Source organism: Melospiza georgiana, chromosome 10 (genome assembly GCF_028018845.1).
Source record: "Melospiza georgiana isolate bMelGeo1 chromosome 10, bMelGeo1.pri, whole genome shotgun sequence".
In the NCBI taxonomy this organism is placed as follows: Eukaryota; Metazoa; Chordata; class Aves; order Passeriformes; family Passerellidae; genus Melospiza; species Melospiza georgiana.
In genome coordinates this window covers 18,534,662-18,548,257 of record NC_080439.1, presented here as the reverse complement: position 1 = coordinate 18,548,257, position 13,596 = coordinate 18,534,662, and the positions used below count along the sequence as shown (strand labels likewise).

At 42.0% G+C, this 13,596-nt stretch overlaps 1 protein-coding gene across 2 annotated transcripts in view; it reads right to left on the bottom strand.

The window, feature by feature from the left end:
* The window catches only part of SPSB4 (splA/ryanodine receptor domain and SOCS box containing 4), a 95,495-nt gene that overhangs the window by 61,338 nt on the left and 20,561 nt on the right, over positions 1–13,596 (bottom strand). The gene's annotated exons all lie outside the window — the stretch shown is intronic.

The window sequence follows — 13,596 nt, the reverse complement described above, 5'->3', positions numbered from 1 at the left end:
TAACAGCTTAAAACTTGCAATGCTTCTGGAATGACCAGGACACTTTTGTGATCATCTTTTGCACCCAAGTCTACTTTGTGTTATTTCCATTTGGACTGAAGCAGTTAGACAACACCTGTGAGATGTGCTCAGCTGAAGCAGCCCATCAGAGGCAGCTCCTGATGTCACCTGGATGTCATTCATTCTTCCAGCAGTGCTGCAGCAGTCCAGTGACACAAAGAGACCATGCCTCTGGCCAAACACAGCAGGCAAGAGCTGGAGGCATTGTTCCCCTTGTGAACTGAACAGACTGATGCAGAAGAGATGCCCCAAAAAGCTGTCTTGGACAAACCACGGTGCACACAAATGCACACGGGGTCAGGCCCATTGCCCCAGTCAGGGCTGCAGAGTGAGAGGGGGAGGCCAAGGCTGGAGGGAACCCAGCCATTGTTCTTGCACAAACACGCAGGAGATGAATGCATGAGAACAAGTTTGATGCTGAACAAAAGCGTATTCTTTTGTTTAATAGGAAAATAGACTTACACAATCACACCATCTGCATCCCTCCCAGTCCTTCCCCCTCAGCTACTTCAGTCAATAGCCAGCCTCAGCCAACTCTGACAGGGCAGCAGCAGGCTCAGGAATAACTGTTCCTACAGGACAGACAGACATCCTGGAAGTGAGCACATGGAACATCAGGCTGGGCTGCCAGGCCACCTCTTGCCAAGAAACCCTGATGAGAAGGAGCTCACATCAAAGCCGTAACTGCAGGCAAAGTGTCCTGAAGATTTCATGTCAAGTCAGCCACAAGACACAAAACCAGGAAGCAATGCTTCATCAGTCCCACAGCTCCTTCTTCTAAACAACAGAAATTAAGTAAACACACTGCACATATGTTAAGGAAACAATATGACAAAATCAGATTGCACAGAATCTGTACTTCCCAGGTGATGCAACGAATCAAGTTTTCTTTGGAGTGTTGACAAAAAGACAAAACAACAAAATAACTTCCTGTTAAACAAATAAATGTTTTTGCAAAACCCCACATTATTTAAGCAACAGCAATGAATTTCATCTGTTTCAAACACCAGCCACTACTAAAGCCCATCTGTCAGTAGAGAACAATTGCACAGACAAGTGGAGATAATGGAGAAAGTAATATCATAGAAACAAACTGCTTAAGCTCTAAGCAACAAAATTTATTTTCCTCATGCTTATAAAAGCTTTTTCATTTTACCAAGTAATATTTTTGTGTCTGTTTTTTTTTTTTTTTATTTAGGAAATTTAGGAAGCAGGGCACTTGGTAACACAGGAAAGGCAGGAGAAAGGCACAGGGCTTTAAGGAATTAAAGATTCACAGACAGTTCTGTCCCCATGTCAAAAATCTGACTCCTGAAGACACAAAGGCCACCTTGGTGAGAACCCAGAATGGGTTTCACAGTGGTGAATCACAGAATGGTTTGGTTTGGGAGGGACTTTAAAGATCAGCAGGACTCGGGTTAATAGCACAAAGCTGAGTAAGGGGAGGTTTCAGTTTTGATATCAGGAAAATGTTCTTCACCCAGAGGGTGGTTGGGCACTGAACAGGCTCCCCAGGGTAGGGCACAGCACCAAGCCTGTTCAATAAGTGTTTGGTCAATGCTCTCACACACATGGTGTGACTCTTGGAGTGTCCTGTGCAGGGCCAGGAGTTGGGCTTAATGATCCTGTTGGGTCCCCTCCAACTGAGGATATTCTGTGATTATAAGATTTAGTCCCAACCTCTCTGCCATGATCAGGGACACCTGTCCTTAGACCAGGTTGTTCAAAGCCCCATCCTACCTGGCCTTGAACACTTCCTGGGATGGGGCATCCATAAAATCTCTGGGCCCCCTGCTCTGGCCAGCTCCTTATCCCCCAAGTGATTCTTTGATCAAATCCACATCTCTCCAGATTAGAAACAGAGATGTCCTGTGGGACACTGTTAGATGCTTTGCATAAATCCAGGTAGATTATATCCATTGCTTTCCCTGATCCACCAATGCCATAATCTCACCATAGAAGGCCACTAAATTTGCCAGGTATAGTTTGCCCTCATTGAAGCCCTGCTGGCTGTGTGGAATGTGATTTTCTTTCTGGCTCTTTCATTGTCCTAGAGCCAGATTAAGCAGAAAGGCTGCTTTTTCAAATCAGTACTGTTCTATGAAGAAAAACTATACCAGACTTGGCAGTGTTAAAATCAGAGAGGGCCTCCAACTAAGAAAAGCCATGGTGGAAGAAGTTGCTACTTGGAGTAGCATTGACATCTCTCTGTTACTGACCTAACAATGCACACCCTCAAAGAAATTCATGCTGCAAGTGCCAACAATTCCAGGTATTTCTGAGCACAGGAAAGTACTTTAAAAAGCCCACACCAGACTTCCTAATAGAGGTATGGATAAAAATAAATCAGCTTTGTGCCTGCCTACAGGACAACTCTCAACACAAACTGTAATCTATAAGCTCAAACACAAGGCTTGTATTTCCCAAAATAACTTTACACTCTAGTTCCCTCTACTAAGCACTCTTCTGCAGGGAATTTTATTAAGCAGTATTTAATTTGTAACAATTAATTACTAACCATATTTCCTTCTTTAATGCATTGGATGAAAAGGGAGAAAAACATTGAAAGTTATTTGGAAGAAAACTGCACCAACATGCAAGTTTTGATGTGAATACACTAGTCTTAATACTACTTATACTTAATCTTTAGGTGTATTGCTGCTGAAATAAAATAAGTAACACTGTGTTCTGGAAGTCTTGCAAAAAACTATATTAAAAATTAAAATATAGTATACTCCAAATAATCTCGGTACAACCCCCCCTATATTTGATATGATAGCAGAAAATCTTCCAGACGCGATCTAAATCTGCCAGACTCTGATTCTCCAATAACTCAGGAAGGGACCTGCTCTGCCCTGGAGGAAAATGTGTTCAGTCTAAATTTGGATCAGCAGCACTTTAGACAAAGAGAAAGCACATCAGTAATTACAAGTTAATCTTCAGCAACAGGTGGAATACACTGAAAACAAAGTGCTCTGAGTTTTTAATTCTGGAAAAACAAAACCCTAGATTGTATTGGGATATACAGATCATCTTGATTTCCAGCATGATAAAGAATAAAAGTAACATTTAGAAATAACTTTAAAAGTAAAGGACTACCTGCAGGAAAATAAGTCATCTTCCCATTGAGTTGTAAAAATTATATACTGGGAAAATTATTCTTTTTTCTACTTCATCCGAGCTAAACTTGTTTTTGCTAACTACATCCTCAAGAGCAGCACAAGTAGCATAAAATGAAGTAGATTTATACAAAGATCCTTCCAGAACCATTTGAACTAACCAAGATGTTCACTTGAGCCTAAATACAAACTTGCACTTCTCAAACAACAATTTACTGCTGCAGAAGACTTGCAAGACGTACAAACCACACCACTGTTGAATATAAAACCATGTGGGATACTGCACAAACACTACAAATAGTTTCAGAGGAGGAAAGCAAGTCTTTTGGCCAAGAGGTTAAGGAAAAAAATATCTAAGGATACTGGAAATCTGAGGGGGTTTAAATTCCAACCATTCTTGGAACAGATAAACTGTTCCCTGAAGTGCTGTGTGGACACAGAAATTGCTACACAAGAATCATGGGGTCCAGAGGAGTTGTGCACTCTCATATTTAGTATGAACTCTTGTCACAATTCACAGTCTATCAAAAATAGAGGCAAATTTGAAGAAAATAATTTACACAGTATGAAAGTTTAATGGAGCATTAAAACCCAGAAGTCTATTAACACTTCTAACCACCTGGAAATCTCTCTCATGAACAGAGGTCTTCCTCCACAGCAAAGGAAGGAACAGAAAACAACAGTACTTTCAATTGCCCCACATATAATGTGCATCACAGCTAGGGCTAACAGCTTTTTCTTACAATCCCAGTCTTCCTAGTTTCCCCTCTCCTTTTCATCCCTCTCCCTCCTTTTCCTGTACATCCCATTGTCAGTTTCCTTAATACTGGGAAGCCACATCTGGCTTTAAATTTTACCCATTTTTAGCATCCTTTTCAGATATTCACCTCCCCACCTGGCACTACTGGAAAGACAAGCATATGGAAGCACACTCCACCCTCACCCTTCATTACGTAGCAGACTCATGAGCAATTATTAGACTACATTATCATCTTATTAACACAGCATAATCAAGGGGAGCTGAAAAAGTAAATGCAGTGTCAAGCTCCTCTCTGAAATTCTCCTAAGGAAAAAAAAAAACACCTGTAAACACAGATCTAAATTTCTGAAATTACTGCATAGCTTTAATGACAGTCTGTGTAAGACACTAACTTCTGGTACTGCAGAAATAACTTATATTTCTACAAAACCTGCAAGCTGAGACCAGGATGAATTTACAATTTGGAAAATAATTTGTTGAGTCAGTAGCTGTAACACAAGAGCTGAGCCTTGTAGAGCTCCAGGCTGCCACAATACTGAGCAGCCAATACTGTTGGTGCTGCAGTAGTTACTGATGGGTGGGTTCCCCAGTACCACAAGGATCTGTAGGATAGAAATTGGTTCCAGCTGAGACCACTTTTCTGCGCTCTGAAAAATATAGGATACTGTAATATAACCACCATCCTTGCTGGAAAGGGAGGGGATGTCTGCAAGGAAAGCAGACAGATGGACAAGAACTCTGTGCTACCATCTGACTCCCTATTTAACGCCCCTTTCCCTATTCCCTAATGACACATGCTGTGAAGATGAATCACTGGGTAGAAAAGAGAATGCACTGGGCTCCCTGGGAGGGAGGGACACTGGTGGTACAATTAGGAAATGCAATTCCCTTGCTAGGGAACCACAGGGCACAGAGAAGAGAGTGTTCCCCTCTCTCCTGAGGGAGGATTCAGAGTGATCTAAGCAGGAGGGAACTTCCAACACCAATAAAAACAAGGTAGTCAGGCTCCATTCAATTGCACTGTGCAGAAATCACTGTGATTTATGACTTGTGCCAAGAACCAAGTGCAGGGAGGGGAAGCACCTCCCCTGTGTGTGCCCCTCATACTGAGCACACACCATCCTGTGTCTGTGTGAGACCACGGCTGCCTGCCTTACACAGACGCAGCATTAAAGGAATTCATTCCTAAGGCACTGGGAAAATACTACATGGGAGAACTTCCAAGTCACAAATTCTGCTTACTTAAGCTAAGCTGCTTAATCAAGTTAATTGAAGGAATTAAAAAAGCATCTGGAGAAGAACATGTTCACCAGCCAGTCTCTAGTCGTTCCTGAGCTGGTGTAACTTCTTCTAGGAGCCAGTTCCCTGCTGGCACAGCACAATCTATCATCAGCCATCACACTGATTACAATCCATTAGTTTTGCTAAGTACTAATGAATTTAAACCTAGTTTTGTAATTTATTTACAAGCTATTCACATACTGGATATGAAGCATATATATACAATGCTTTGTGTTAACAAGAGAAATGTGGCTGAATATTAAAGAGTTGCAGTTTAAAATGACCAGTGTAAGTAATAACTCTCTTCACAAGGAACTGTTTGTGGAAATTTTTTTGGCAAGAGAGCAGGACAGAAGCTTACAGTCTTTAAAAATACAGCTGGTTAATATACAGAGGGAAACAGGTAAGAATCCACAAGAATGACAAGTTTTAAGTATCAGTCCCATAAATATAAAATTCAATTAAAATGTCATTTTAGAAAACACAGAGAACAGAGTTGGCACTCTTATAAATTGGTTTTTCTTCCCGGCTATTAAGGCAGGGTGATTAAAATGAAAGATAATCCTCTTTATTTCAAAAGCTAATTATTACATGTAATGAAATTTCTTCTTGTACCATGAGACTGAACTGTATTCTACCAAGACCATCAACCCACACATCTTTGCTGTAATAAAGTAACTGCTTGAATTTTTCCTTACAATCCTATTTCTACAATAGACTGTTAGTCTCAGCTTTGATTGCAGCACACCACATTCCTCACCACTACGGAAACCAAATGCAGAACAGCTGTGGAAGCAAACCCCACTGTAAGCAAATATTCAGACCAAAGGAAAAAAACCTACAAGTAAAAAAAATCCCTTGTGAAAACCCATTCACTGGGAATTCTGAGGAAAGTTAAACTGCCAGTTTAGCCTTGGCTTAAGGATTATCCAGAGGAAGCATCCCACACACATTCCCAGGAGGTGTAAAGAGATGCCTGCATCTGTTAAGTGCCCAGATTTTCTATCCTGCCAGCCAGCAGTGCTCCGGAGGAACTGAGCTGTTTGCTACACTACTGCTTCCTGCATTGCTAATTCAGATGTCTAAATTTAGATGGTACGTTTAGCCAATGTTTTTTCCACTTCTTCCAATAGTTAAAAGAAAAACAGTTCTGCATCAATTCACTATCTTCATCCATGTGAAGAAGAAAACATGATGTCAGAACTATACACTGGAATTACATCCCAAATCTCCAGCCACAGGGTGAGAGACAATTCCTGCTGTTCTCCTGAATGACTGCACACCAGGCACCACTGAGTCACATTTCTATCTAACCATGGGCACTGCTCACCCCGGTTCCAAAGATTTTACCACAGGGAAAACAAAATCTAAAAATAAAGGGAGTGAAGGGAGGGGGTTGGCTTCTGCATTCCCAAAGACTTCCTGCTGCCATGTCCTCTATTAGCAGGATGTGGATGGAGTAAAGCAGTAAAAGCAAGCTCATCAGTCACTCTCACGTCCCCAGAGTGTTGAGACATTTCACTTTGAATTTCCCTTTGGTGTCTTTTTCCAGCAGTCAAACTGTCACAAACTAAAACATATGGATTTTTTTTCTTCCCTTGCACTATTATTCACCATTGCTAGACAGAGGTGTATTCAAGTGAAAACAAACTATTGATTCTTGTTACTGGGTCTAAGAGCAGGAAATGCAAGCAAATTATCAATGCTGAAGGTGACTCACTGAAAAAACCCCAATTATTATAAACTGAAAGCCCACTGTATCCCTAGACACAAACTCAAGGCTGCAGCCTCATGCACCTCCTCCCATCCCACTGCAGCTCACTGAAGAGAGGGAAGTTGTGGTACCACATCACTGCTGACTCCTCACAGGAGCTGGAGCGCCACAGCAGGAGGACCTTGCAGCAATTCCTGATGGTCCCCTTCATGCACCCTGCCTGGGAGGTCTATTTTCACTCCCACTTGCATTTTTTAAATCCTGACAGATACTTAGCCTTAGTCCCTTTGACAAATTAATCATCTTTTTCTCCATCACCTTCAGAAACTGCTGTTTAATGTTCCTCTGTTTCCCTGTCCACACTTCAATCCATTGCTACCAGGAGATCTCACAGGTGAGTCTCTCTCTCTTCCTTCTCTCCACCCACACAGTTGGTTTCAAATAACACCAGTAAGAATGCAAAAAAATTTAAAAAGAACAAGGACATATGCCAGGTCTCATGCTCAAGCTTGTTTAATACATCTTGTTCTATTTAACTCAAAGGATAAGATACTGCACATGTTGTAACAAATCCTTCCTGAGCACATTCTCACATCTTTGGTAGATGATCACTGCACTTACAGCACAGCATCTTAGTCTAAACAAGCCAGCAGTGAACTCTGCAAGGTTTTCCAGACTCCTAGAAACAGTTACATCAGCACTGACCCAAGTACAAAGGAACTTCTTGATGTGATAATATTTTAAATAATCAGCAGCTTCAATGTATTATTTGCCTTTGAATACAAAAGATGATAGAAAACACACCCTTTTTATCTTGCAACATCAAAACCAAAGGACTCTATAAATATTTAGTGAATGACCAGTACACTTAGAAGTGAGAGTATCACAGCAAGTGTTACCCAGATGTTAACAGCATCAGAGGCTGATGGTGCTGAAGTGCAGGGATAGTTAGGTGCTGGAACAAACCACAAGTTACACTAATATGCAGCAACACAGTAAAATGAGGTTGGGATGGCAATGTTTCTGTCTTTCATACACTTTGATGTACTATCATCATTAGTTCAAACAACTTCTGTCATTTCTGACATGCTTAACAGTAGTTTTCAACAACAAGGAAAACAGTATTTTGATTTCTTTATGTTGCATCATAATTTTGAAGGCAAGATGACAATGCACCTGAACCTCCTTGCAGGGTCAGACTCGCAAAATGTGCTCCATAGACAGAGACTTTGCTCAAGCATGGGATAAAAATACCAAAGGTCAGAATTTAAATTATTATTCTCAATTTTAGCACTACTGCTGCTCCTTTCCAAGGCAAAGTAATGGCCCTGCCCAGGTGAACTAGGTGGAGCCTCAAAATACCTTAAGTCCCTGAAAGAGTTCAGCATGTGCTCCTATCACACTCTCAGCTCCTCAACTGAAATCCAAGCAGACTAGTGATAACCCAGAGGAACAGATACTCAATTCCCCATGCACAGATGTTATACAAATCTGAAGTATCTACAAGTACACCTTTTTACATGTTAATTTAGGATTAACTTTCAAGATAATCAAACAAATGAAGCAGTAAATTTTCATTTTAATGGCCTCTTTTTTTCAAACTCAAGAAGGTGTCTCAGCCATAAAATACCACACAAACAGCAGCATAAGGACCAGGTTTCAATTTTAACTCTTAAATCCCCCAGTCAGCTACATTGGATTTTGGATTATTTATAACTTAAGCCAACAATTCACATAAATGGATACACTACAAAATATGTAATGGCATCATTGAGCAAGGAATACAAGTACAAACAAATTTTCACTAATAACTCAGAAAGTAGTTAAAGCTCAAAATCCCCTTTGACTCTCATGGCATTTTCTCACATGTGAAGTAATACAGTCCTTGTTGAGAACTCTGTGCATTCATTGCTTAATTTTATGTGGCTTTATAAGTGTTCAAAGACAACAGCCAACTTTCTTCCAAGCCATTTTCATTCTTCCAGAGCAAAACTATGGTTTAGAATACTCTTACAGAAAAACAAAGAACCATCACACAGCTCATAACCAACACACAGCCCACCACCTGGGGATTTCTGCGGACATCACACTCTCAGTATGAAATGTAGCACTGATGTAAATACTTCGTGCAATGTGGCTCTTTTTAAAAATTATGACCTCCAATATCTACTGAAAAAAGGTATCTTTCTGCTGGAGGTAATTTGTTTCTGCATTCGTTTGAAGAAGAGACAGAGGAGAAGCAGTTAAAATTAAATTATAATTAAGTAAATAAACCTTTCATCAGATTTGAAAAATCACACCTTTTTCCATGCCTAAAGCTATACAAGTGCTCTTGCATGATTAATACTCCTTTTAAAAGCAACTCTAAATATGTTGATTTCTGAACATGTAAGAAACTCTTCCCAACAAAGGCTGCATGAGGCTGCTGCTGTGAGGTGTAGATGGAGCCTGAACAGTCTCTAGGTACTGGCCTGGCATCCCCCTCCCACCAAGAGCTGGGCCATATTCAGGTGCCAAGCAGAAAAGCTGCTGAAGGAATGGAAGAGCCAGGTCAGCTGTCAGCAGCGCCTCTGCTGCCTCAGGACAAAGCAGAAATTCCAGCCCCTCCGCAGGGAATTCCCTCAGCAGCTCCCTGCCCCAGCAAGGGGAGGCTCTGCGGGATGAGCTCCTGCACTCTGGGCCATGGTAGGCTCCCAGGGCATGGAGCCATTTCTGCAGGAAGCAAATCCTCTTTCTTCTGATGAGACACTGTGAACACAACCAATCTTTTCTCTTTCTCAAAATCTCTTGGCAAAATTTTTCTTAGGGGTTGCTACTGCAGAAAGGCACAACAGCAGACAAGTGCACAGCAGACTTCAACAATAGGTTAGGATGAGAAATGCAGTATATGAAAAATTTTTTTAAAATACATATTTAAATCAAGAAAGCAAACTCATCTAAAGACTCCACTGCACAGCCCTGAAGAAATAGCTTGCAATCAGCTCCAAAATGGATTTCCTACATTGCTGCACACCAAAGCTTACTTGTCCCTTCAGCCTCTGACAAATCCTCAAAGATAAAGTTGCTAAGTCACCACACTCTGCAATGCAACACAATAAAACTTGTCATCTGACACTACTCATGAGCAGGATTACCCCACAATGTTCAATTCAAAGATACAGAAAATAAGCACAGGGAAGCAAAAAAATATACAGAATACTGCTCAGCATTGGTCTAAGTTCAAATGACTTCAGCATGAACAGATTTAGGTCACAGAATACCCATGTTTAAGTCCAGGCACCTCACCTTTTACTAAGGATGGAAACAGATATAAATTCTCCTCACATGCTTCTTTGCTATGGCCAAATCACAGTAAATTATGTAAAATTTCTGCATTTCAATTGCTACAGAAATAAAATGCTGCATCACATTGGCCTCTGAGGCAAAGGTGACATCCACTTAAAAAAGACACCCTCCAAAAAATACAAACATACACATAGGTGCATTTCAACATGGTAGTACCTGACACTACTCCATTTCTGGTGGAAAAGGAGCCAAAGGAAGGAAAGAGGTGAGCTCTGCCCAGAACTCTTGATGGGCCAGTCTTTAAAAGAGCAGAGGCAGCTAAATTAGAGCCATCAAGTTTTAATCAATTACTGCCAATAAAATGGCAGTTCTTAGCCCAAAGTCATGGCACCCTGTGAGCACTGATCTCTCTTAACCACCAAAAACATCACCCACATTTTCTAGCTCTCCTTTATGCATTTTTCCATGCTGCCACCCAGGCCACAGGAGCATCATAAAATCTCTTCAGGGCAGGGATTTTTCCCTGATGGGCTGTGAATGCTGCTGAGTATCCCGCCAGCTTTCCAAACACAAAAAAAAAACAAACCAAAACTAACTTTTAACTTTATCACCATCCAATCTAAATGGCTGTGGGCTGTAGAGCTGTGCAAGCAGCTGAGGAAAAGGCATTTCCTGACATCATTGTAAAGGTCACCTGGAAGCAGGACTCAGACAGCAACCACCATCTCAGATACTTTAACTCTTGACGGAGCACATGTCAAGTACATTGCACTGCTGACTTCAGGCAACAGCAGCTTGGACACTGCACCAAAATACACATCTGCTGTTCTTTGTCAAAGTTAAGTTACCCATGAAGCTGCCTCCAGCCCTTCTGGAGCAGCACTCTCCAGCACACGGGCAGTACACAGCCCAGCACCACGGCAGTGATGCACAGCTTCTCAAGGCAAAAAGCAAACAACCAACCCCCACAAACAACCTGAGCCTGAGTTAAGTTAAAGAAGTCAGAAGACATGAACTGCTCTTCCAGGAAGCACGTGATGCATTGACATCCTATCCCCCAGCACAACCTGTGTCAGCTAACAGAGGATGTTGCAGAGACAGCCTGAAGTCACCCCCGAGGGCTGTGTGCTGCAGAGAGTGACACAGATTCACCAACATGTACACAACCCCATTAAAAACACAGTGGGTGAGGGAGCTGTCTGGTCTGGCAAGTTTCAACCCACAGCACTTGTTGATTTCAGTCAGTCCAACAATACCAACTTCCAGAATTACAGGCAAATATTTATCCATTACACAGAAACTTTACAGAGAGTTTTGATTTCAAAACAGGTTAACTGTTCAGTGCGCAGGTTTAACCAATGCCTTCATCACAGAAAAAGGATCTATTCTGGCTTAATAAATACTTAACATTCCCAGGACAACGTGTGTGGCCTGCACCTTCACTAACCTCAAGGTACACACAGCATTGACATAGCTCAGATGGACTGATGGCATCCATCCATCCATCCATCCATCCATCCATCCATCCATCCATCCATCCATCCATCCATCCATCCATCCATCCATCCATCCATCCATCCATCCATCCTCTGTCAGCATGGAGCCCCTCATCCCTGCAGCCACGAGCCCAGCTTTGCTTCCTGGGCAGTGCCAGGAAGGCGGGCACCCACCAGTACCAACCTCCATTCCTCTGTACCATCAGTCTCACCTCAGCCTTCAGAGAGGATTTGTGAAGTCCAGCAACATTTACATCCACCCTCTGTCCTGGGAAACTCGCTGAGAAGAAACTACATCTAGATTTCCTTTACATGGATATTCTATTAAGAACATTGCATTTATCCTCACTAACTGATGCAGGAAATAGATGTGAGTATCAAGGCCAATCTGCATTATCATTTTTCAATCTGGGATTTACCACTGCAGGAACCTCAAGTTCACACTGAAGTGAGGTTGCCCCAGCACAAAAAGACTTGAGCAGAGGATGTCAGTGCAGCAGTAGTGAGCAGCCAAGCACACTGAAGAGAGCAGACAGCTAAAACACAGCATGGCTTACATAATTTGAATAAGGCATCTCTCTTTCTACCTTCCTCTTCTTGGCCATGAAGAATTACCAGGATGGGTTGAGTTGAGTATCTAGCATAATCTTGCTAATCACTTCAGCCAACGATTTTTAACAATAATATCTCAGAAAATTGTGTAATGCCTTCTTCCTCAATTGCTGTCACTATGTCTCAAATGGGTAGGCAAATCAGCTCCTCACAGGAAAATTCTCCAGCTGTCTCAATTAAAGGATGCCAACGCAAAGTAACCATCACATGGAGTCCTGCAACATGCCATTGAGTGCCATTGTGAAAATTACTTTCCTTCTCCATAAAAAGAGGTCAATGTCCTATAAACAGAAGAGGGGAAAACAGTGATTGTGAAGGAAAATGAGACAAAAATAGCTGCCTTCAATTTTCTTGGTACATGGAAAATCCATTTTAAAAGTTTACACAGCAACAATGAAGCCTGACAAGTTCATGACTTGTTGCTTGTGGAGTCATAGGAGAGATGTCCCATCATTCAGAAATTCACATGCTGCACAAACACGAGTCATAAAGATATGTAATTTGGTCAAACCAAGAATCAGAAAAATCTGATCTTTCAAGAAACAAGATACCTAAACAAAAAATCCCCACCATTAACAACCTCTCCAAAACAAACAAACCCAAACAACCCTTCCTACAAAAAAAACCCTTAAGTCTCACAACTCTGAAAAGCTCCTTGCAAAAAGGTGGCACTGCTTTCTCAGTCCCGAGCCTAGAGCCTGTTGAGCAGGAAGCCCGGTGCCTCAGAGCTGGCTGCAGTGACATTTGCAAAGACAAACAGCCCGATGGGATGCGATGGGATGGGAGTGAACCCAGGGCTCTCGGAGCCCAGCAGCACCAGCGTGTACTTCCAGAGCAACACCCACATGAGGGCCGCAGGAAGGCACGGCGCTGGGAAGTTTTCTCATCCTGGCGATGCAGGGAAGTACCGAGTCTCCCTTCAGTCCTGCAGGGTCACTGAAGCACAGGACGGTCATCCAAGGACATCCGGAGTCAGCAGCAAGACACCGAGGCACATTAGCTACCAAGGAAACCAGACTTACATGACTAAGGCCAGTTATAAAACTTCCGCTTGTTGTTAGGAGAACTTACACTATCTGGCATTTCTCTGTCAGCAGCACCAAATAATCTAACAGCAATTTGATATTCATGTCCCTGACGGGCTGCTTTAGTTACAGAAACAACATTAAAAATGTAGCATCCTTCGAGGTACACCGCACAAGTCAGGCCAGTTTCACCCACAAGCATCAACTCTCCGGAGTGCTTTTTTTTTTTCTCCTGATAAACTCT